The sequence below is a fragment of the Balaenoptera physalus genome (genome assembly GCF_965194825.1).
Source record: "Balaenoptera physalus genome assembly, chromosome: X".
In the NCBI taxonomy this organism is placed as follows: domain Eukaryota; kingdom Metazoa; phylum Chordata; class Mammalia; order Artiodactyla; family Balaenopteridae; genus Balaenoptera; species Balaenoptera physalus.
Genome location: NC_138903.1, coordinates 132700308 through 132709542, shown reverse-complemented (window position 1 = coordinate 132709542; position 9235 = coordinate 132700308).

Genomic DNA, 9235 nt, shown 5'->3' with positions numbered 1-9235 from the left:
TGTGTGTGGGTGTGTGCGCGCGCGCGCGCGCCCGCGTGCTCGGGTAAAGGTGGAGGGGAAAGTCACTTGAGTTAATTTCAAAATGGCAGGTCATACTGAGAAGAGAAAAGAACAGGATTCTTGGATCGGGGCTGCTGCAAGTAGTGACAGCCACTTCCAGAGGAATTTCTGCCAGTCAACAAAGATCTAGGAATCTGCTGCACCCGGCAGTGTGCTAAGCCCATCGATGCTTTCTTGAAGATTCCTGTTTCGTAAGGAATACAGTAATAAACAAGGGTCAACAAACAACACACAAGAATGACAAGAACTGTGAAGAACATCAATTAGGGGGGTGTTTGGGAGTGATGGGTGGGGAATTTCAGTGAGGCTATGGTTGATATGAGACTTGAATGACGAGAAGGACTCAGCCGTGTGAAGGTTGTTGATAGGCAGAGCATCCACAGGTAAAAGGAACAGCAAGTGCAAATTCCCTGTGATAGGAACCAACCGGGCATATTCTAGGATCAAAAGGAAAATGCTGGACAGCAGTAAGCCAAGGGAAAAAGAGCCACACTAGCTGGGCACTGAAATTAAGTCTGAAGGACACGGTCTAACTCTTTTGTTCATTTTTTATTAATATACATTTATCGTTTTATTAGTGATAATGATTATAACCAACTTCTTAAATATTCTTGTAACAATTTTATCTGTTAGATGCTACCAACTTTTTAAAATTTACCTTCCACATTTTATTATGAAAACTTTGCAACATACAGATCAATTGAAAGATTTGTACGCATATACCAATCACCAGTATTCTACAATTAGCATTATGCTACACTTGCTTGATTGCATGGTCATCCTTATTTAACTGATCCATTTCAAAGTATCAGTAAGTTGCAGACATACAAGCACACTTCACTCCTTAACACCTCAGCACGCATAGCATTACCTAGGGATCAATACCTGTTTACTGTTTTTTTTTTTTTGCTTTTGGAGGTAAAATTTACATACAGTGAAATGCGCAAGTCTTAAGTGCCCCATGCAGTGAGTTTTGACAAATGCATACGCCAAGTTCTTGTCAGGATACTGAACATTATCAACACCCCAGAAATTCCCTTTGTGCCCATTCCCAGTCAGCTCCCACCACAATTCCACACAGAGGCAACCGCTGTTCTAAATTTTTTCCATCTTACATTACTTTCACCTATTTGAGAACTTCATATGGATGGAATCATGTGGTATGTACTATTTTGTGTCTGGTTTCTTTCATTCAGTATGATGATTTTGAGATTTATCTATGTTGTTTAATGTGTTGCTTCTTTCCTTTAATAACTGAATAGTATTCCATTATCTGGATATATTCGAGTTGGTTTTTATTCATTCACCAGTTTATGATCTGGTCTCTTTTCATTTTGGAGTATTATAAATAAAGCTACTGTGAACATTCGTGTACAAGTCTGTGTAGACATATGCTTTCATTTAGTTGGGTAACTACCTAGAAAGGGAATTGCCACATCATAGTAGAGTTGTTTTATAAGAAACTGCCAGAATATTCTCCGAAGTGGTTGTACAATTTATGTTCCCACAGATACGTATGAGAGTTCCTTTTCTTTCCAATCCTCCTCTGTATTTGGGGTTGTAAGCCTTTATTTTTAGCCATTTAAGTGGGTGTGAAGTGGTAACTCATTGTGATTTTAATTATCTCCCTGATGACTAATCATGTTGCGTGTGATGTTTTTATGTGTCTGTTCAAATAGCTTGCCCACATTTATGGGTTGTTTGTCTTTTTATTATTTACTTGTAGGTGTATTTTTTTAAAAAATAGCTCTTTTGAGGTATATTTGACAAACAATAACCTGGACATGTTTAAGCTGTACTATCTGATAAGGTTTGACATATATATATACATATATATATATGTTCATGAAACCATCACCACAATCAAGGCAATTAAAGATATCCATTACTCTCAAAGCTTCCTTGTGTCCCTTTGTAGTCCTTTTCTCTTGTCATTTCTTCTTCCTCTTGTCCTCAAGCAACCACTGATCTGCTTTCTGTCACTATAGGGTAGTTTGCATTTTCTAGAGTTTTATGTAAATGGAATCATATAATAAGTGTACTTTTGTATCTGGCTCCTTTTACCCAACAAAATTATTTTGAGATTTATCCACATTGTTGCATGTATCAACAGTTCACTCCTTTCTATTGCTGAATAATATTCCATTGCATTAATGTACCATAATGGGTTTATCCATTCATTGGTTGATGGACATTTGGGTAGTTTCCAGTTTGGGGCAACTATAAATAAAGCTTCTATGAACATTTGTGTACAAACCTTTATATGGACATACATTTCCTTTTACCTTGGGTAAATACCAAGGAGTGGTATGGCTAGATAATATAGTAGAGGTATGTTTAACTTTCAAAAAAAACCATGAAATCGTTTTCCAAAATGGTTGTACCATTTTACATTCCCACCAACAGTGTAGGCGAGCTCCAGTTGTTTCCTATCCTTGTCAATACTTGGTATGGCCAGTCTTAATTTTAGCCATGCTGATAGGTATGTAGTGTAATCTCATTATGATTTTAATCTGAACTTCCCTGACTAGTGATATTGATGTCAGCCATCTGTTACTCTTCTTTGGTGAAGTGTCTACTTAAACCTTTTGCCCATTTTACAGTATTATTATCAGGTTGTTTGTCTTCTTATTAAGTTGCAAACGTTCTTTATATATTCGGAATACAAGTCTTTTGTCAGGTATATGCTTTGCAAACATTTTCTCCCAGTCTGTAGCTTGTCCTCTGAAGAGCACAAATTCTAAATTTTGATGAAGTTAAGTTTATCAATCTGCTCTTTTATGGATTGTGCTTTTGGTGTCATATCTAAGACATCTTTGTCTAACCCAAGGTCACAAAGATCTTGTTTTCTTTTAAAAGTTGTATGGTTCTAGGTTTTATATTTACTTAGGTTTCTGATCCATTTTGAGTCAATTTTTGTGTGTTTTGTGAGATATGGGTCAAAGTTCATTTTTGTGCATGTGGATATCCAATTATTTCATCATCATTTGTTGAAAAGACTATCTCTACTGTAATTTTTTGCCTATATCAAAGATCAGTTTTCCAGAAATTTGTGGATTCAGGGCTGTCTATACTGTTCTATTGATGTATTTTCTATCTTTATACCAATAACATGAAGTTTTGATTAGTGTAGTTTTGTAATAATCTTTGGAATCAGATAGTGTAAGTTCTATAACTTTGTTCTTTTCAGTGTTGTTTTAACTAGTCTAGGTTTTCTTGCATTCCCAAAAATGGGATTTGGGGATTTTGATTGGGACTGGTTTAAATTCTGTAGATCAATTTGGAGAGAATTGACATCTTTTCACCAATATTGAGTTCTTTGAGCCATAAACTAGGTCTCTCTCCGTTTATTTTGGTCTTTAATTTCTCTCACCAATATTTGGTATTTTTCAATGCACTGTTCTTTCATATTTTTTGTCAGATTTGCTCCTAAGTATTGCACATTTTTGATGCTATTGTGAGTGGTATTGTTTTTAAAATTTTTAATTTCTGATTGATCATTGCTAGCATATAGGAATACAATTGATTTTTGTATATTGATCTTATATCCTGCAGCCTGCTGAACTCACATATTAGTTCTAGTAACTTTTCTATAGATTCCATTGCATTTTCTAAATAGATAATCTTGTCATCTGTGAACAAAGACAGTTTACTTCTTCCTTTCCAGTCTGGATGCTGTTTACTTCTTTTCCTTGCCTAATTTCCCAGGCTTGAACCTCCAATACAATGTTGAATAGAAAGTGTAAGAGTGGACATCCCTGTCTTCATTCTGATTTTAGGGGGAAAGCATTCAGTCTTTCACCACTAAGGATGATGTTAGCTGTAGGTTTTTTATAGATGTCATTTATCAGGTTGAGGAAGTTCCCTTCTATTCCTAGTTTTCTGGGAGTTTTTTTTTTTTTTATCATGAATGGATGTTGGATTCTGTCAAATGCTTTTTCTGCATCTATTGAGAATATTGCTATAGTCGGAATGTATCCCCCCTGCCCCCCCCCCAAAATCGTATGTTGAAATCTTAACTCCCAAAGGTGATGGTATTAGGAGGTGGGGCCTTTGGGAAGTATTTAGGTCCCAATGGGATCAATGCCCTTATAAAACAGGCTCCAGAGATGCCTTGCTCCTTTAGCATGTGAGGACCTAGCAAGAAGTTGCTGGCTATTAACTAGGAAGGGAGCCCTCACCAGGATGCAACCATGTTGGCACCTTGATCTTGGACTTCCAGCCTCCAGAACTGTGAGAAATTTCTGTTGTTTATAAGCCACACAGTCTGTGGTATTTTGTTATACCAGCCTGAATAGACTAAGAGATATGTCATATTGTTTTTATTTTTATTTTGTTAATATGCTGAGTTACGTTGATAAAATTTCAAATGTTTAAACTTGTATTCTCATTATAGACTACTTAGTCATAATATGTTATCATTTTTGTATCTTGTTGAACTCCATTTGCTAAAGTTTTGTCTAGAATTTTTGCGTGTATGTTGATGAAACACATCAGTCTGTAATTTTCTTTTATATGATGTCTTTGAATGGTTTTGATATAAAGCTAGTGCTGGCCTCGTTGAATGAGTTGGAAGTATTCTTTCCTCCTCACGTCTATGGAAGAGTTTGTGTAATATTGACATTATTTCTTCCGTAAATAATTGGTAGAATTTGATATTCCCGCTTGCATATTTGTTTACATGTGAGGGCAGGCTGCAGAGGATGTCATGCTGGGTGGCTAAAACTTCAGAGACCCAGAGGACACAGTTCAGGGTGACCACAGTGGAGGGAAAGTGAGAAGGAAAATCCTGGACAGGAAAGAACCACAGGCACAGAACCCAAATTTGGCATATAAACTCTACCCAAATCTCTGGTGACACTGGGATGTGTATGTACAGGGTAGACTCCAAGAAAATAACTGAGCAGAGATTTCAGGTGACGCTCAACACAGGGGAGACAGAGTTTGGAGTCTGAGTTTAGCTAAGTTAACTGGCTGCTAAAGCAGCAGCAGCAACAATAACACCTCTTTGGAGAAATATAACAGAAAGCAAGAAGCCAGAGCCACTAGAACACATTATTGACAATGTCCAGGATATGATGCTTAATTACTAGACGAAACAAGAAAATGTGGTGACACTCAAGAAAAAAAAAACATTCAAAGGAAACTGACCCTGATACTATAATTCACAGACAATATTTTTAAAGCAGCTATTATAAATACGCTTAAGGACATAAAGCATGCTCATAATTATATTTTTACAGTGATATATGTGCTTCTTCATTAACACAAAATATAACAGTATCTAAAACTGGTCTACCAACTGTCTAATTTTGAGGTAATGCTATTTTTAGTAAATATTTCTAGATATCTGCAATAACTATAATGGGATATAGAAATATTTATTTATTTATTTATTTTTTAAATTTTTATTTATTATTTATTTATCATGTTTATTTTTGGCTGTGTTGGGTCTTCGTCTCTGTGCGAGGGCTTTCTCCAGTTGCGGCGAGTGGGGGCCACTCCTCATTGCAGTGCGCGGGCCTGTCACCATCGCGGCCTCTCCCGTTGCGGAGCACAGGCTCCAGACGCTCAGGCTCAGTAGTTGTGGCCCACGGGCCCAGTTGCTCCGCGGCATGTGGGATCCTCCCAGACCAGGGCTCGAACCCGTGTCCCCTGCATTGGCAGGCAGACTCTCAACCACTGCGCCACCAGGGAAGCCCGAAATATTTATTTTTGTTGGTGATGAAGTAACATGTACTGCTAATAGTACTGTGGCTTGCTGTCCACATTCATAATTGAAGGATATGCTATATTTTAGTTGCTTGAGTAAAAATAAATATGAATTTTCCCCCATTCAATTACAGATTCCTTGAGTTCTTAATGTCAGGTTTATATCTTAAGGTCACAGATACTGTTTTTCCCAGTAAAACCAAAAAACCATGTCTGGCATATAATAGGTGCTCAAAAATATTTCTTAAATACATGAATACATCTGTGTTCCAGTCTGGTGGTTAAGGGATTAAAATATGTTCCCTAGTCTTTCACATCCATCTTAATAATGAACTGAGGGGCTTCCCTGGTGGTGCAGTGGTTAAGAATCCGCCTGCCAATGCAGGGGACACGGGTTCGAGCCCTGGTCTGGGAAGATCCCACATGCCGCGGAGCAACTAAGCCCGTGTGCCACAACTACTGAGCCTGTGCTCTAGAGCCCACGTGCCACAACTACTGAAGCCCTCATGCCTAGAGCCCGTGCTCTGCAACAAGAGAAGCCACCACAATGAGAAGCCCGCGCACCGCAACGAAGAGTAGCCCCCACTTCCTGCCCGTGCAGCAGCAACGAAGTCCCAACGCAGCCAAAAATAAATAAATAATTAAAGAATTTATTAAAAAAATAATGAACTGATAACAAAAGCTACTATTTGATGATTGTTTGATATGTGCCAGGCACTGTTTTATAAATAGTATCTCATCTTATTCTTACAATGACCCTGAGGCATGTACTATTATTACTCCCATTCTCTTGTTACAGAAACTGAGCCAAATAGATTTTAAGCAATCTCTTTAAGGCTACACTGCTTTCTAGCTGGCGTTAGAAAGCAGATTTGTGTGATCCAGAGTCTGTATTCTTAAAGTATTAAGATAAGCTTACTCTGGGTGTCTCAGGCTTGGAGATTGGCCCTCAGTTCTAACATGTCCTGCCCAGGTCTCCTTTGTTGACTAAGGCTCAGACCAGTTCTCTTTCACCCTCATCTTCTTAGGCAACCTGTAGGGCCACCTGGGGGATCTCAGCCATCCCCTCAGCTTCACAAACCAACTCAAATCTAAAGACCACCAAACCTGGATCTCCAGGGCCGAATTCTCTTCTGTTCTCCAAATCCCAATGCCCATCTGCCCACTGGACACCTTCCGCTGATGTTCTTTAAGCTCCTCTACACCAATGCAAGGGTTACCTTCTCTGTGAGGACTTTTCTGACCTTTCCTAATAGATCTTCTTACCTGCTGCGCCTGCCATACTCTGTATACACCTTACCACCACCTCAGTCATATCATATTATCCCCTGCCTCTCCTTACCACTCTGGAGACCATTTCTAGTTTGTTTCTAAATTCTTAGGAATTAGGACAATGTCTGACACAGTAGGTACATAGTAGATGCTGGTTGAATAGATCAATACATGAATGAATGATATGTATCAACCCTACTACTTAAATAACACTTTGGCTCTTGTGTTTATTATGACCTATATACATAATCAAGTGTGTAATGTAAAAATATAAATGTAAAGTGTAAAATGTAAAAATAAAAAATACATGGTCGAAGGGAATAATAATGAATTTATAAAATAGGAAATTTTAGCAAGGAAAAAGAAACCAGTCAGAGTAAAATGAAGCATTACATATAGAAGAACATTAACAAGAATTTTCACTAAATTCTCATTAGAAACAGTGGAAGCCAGGAGACAGCAAAACAACATCTTTAAAGTGCTGAAAGGGAAAAAACTTTCAACCCAGAACTCTATATCCAGGGAACATATCCTTAAAGAATGAAGGTGAAATAAGTATATTTTGAGATAGATGAAAGCTAAGAGAATTCATCAACAGATCTGCACTAAAAGAAATGCCAATAAATGCTTTCAATCTGAATAAATATGACAGTAGAGAGAAACCTTGACTTGAAGAATACCAGAAATGGTAAATATGTGGGTAAATATTAATACTTTCTCTTAATTTCTTTATAACACATGTGACTTTTTAAAGTAAAAAAGTTGAAAGTGTATTATAGGGTTCATAACATATGTAGATGTAATATATATGGCAACTACAGCATAAAGGATGGGGTAGAGGGGGAACAAATTTATGTAGTAGAAAGGTTCTTACATTTATGTACAATATTAACTCTAAGCAGACAGTGAAAAGTTAAGGATATATATATTATAATCTCTAGAACAACCACTTAAAAAACGCTGCAAAGAGGTATAGCCAAAAATATAGCAGATAAATGAAAATGGAATTCTTAAAAAATATTTGATTAACCAAGACAGGAAAGGGGAACACATGAACAAAAATAAGTGGGATAGATAGTGAAAGGATAGACCTAGGTTCCAACCGTTTATAAAATTACATTCAATGTAAATGGGCTAAACATTCCAATTAAAAGGCAGAGATTATCAGAATAGATAAAAAAGACCTTTTATGTCTACAAGAGATTCAGTTTAAATATAAAGATACAGATGTTTGATAGTAAGAGGATGCAAAATGACATACCATGCAAGGAGTAAGCATAAGAGAATGGGAAGGGCTATATTAATACTAGACAAAGTGGAGTTAAAGACAATGAGTATTACCTGAGATAAAGGGTAATAATAATATAAGGATCAATTAATCAGGAACACATAGAATTCATAAGTGTATTTGCACCCAATAACAGAACTTAAAATATCTGAAATAAAATTTGACAGAATAAAGGGAGAAACAGATATTTCAACAATTTTAGTTGGAGATTTTAACACTGCTGCTTCAGCAATTGATAGAACAACTAGGCAAGAAATTGGTAAATATATAGAAGATCTGTATGACATAACCAATCACCTTTACTTCACTGACACTTATAGAACAGTATACCTAACAACTGCAAAATATAGATTATTTACAAGGGCACATTGTACATTCACCTGGGTAGATCAAATGCTGGGCAATGAAACAAGTCTCAACAGAAAGAGAGAAATTTTATATAGTAAATTATCTGAGTCCACAGTGGCATTCCACTACAAATTAATAACCATACTATATCTCCAAATATTTGGAAATTCAACATCATACTTCTAGAAAACCCATGGGTCAAAGAAGAAAACATAAAAGGAATTTAGAAAATATTTCAAATGGAATAATAATAAAAATAAAACGTCAAAATTAGTGGGAGACAGCTAAAGAAGTGATTAGAAGATTGTTAAGTACTAAACCTTGATAAAAAAGATTTTGGAAAAAAGGGAAATTATGGAAAAATACCCCTCATGAACAGTGTAACAAAAATATTTAACTATCAGCAAGTCAAATCCAGCAATACATAAATAGGAAAGTTTTTCTATTGCCTACTCACAGATGTGAGGCACAGATATTCAGTGACTTGTATAGGCCACTCAGCTGTTAAGAGACTTTATGTTCACCTGACCCAAAGCCCACACACTTTCTAATGCC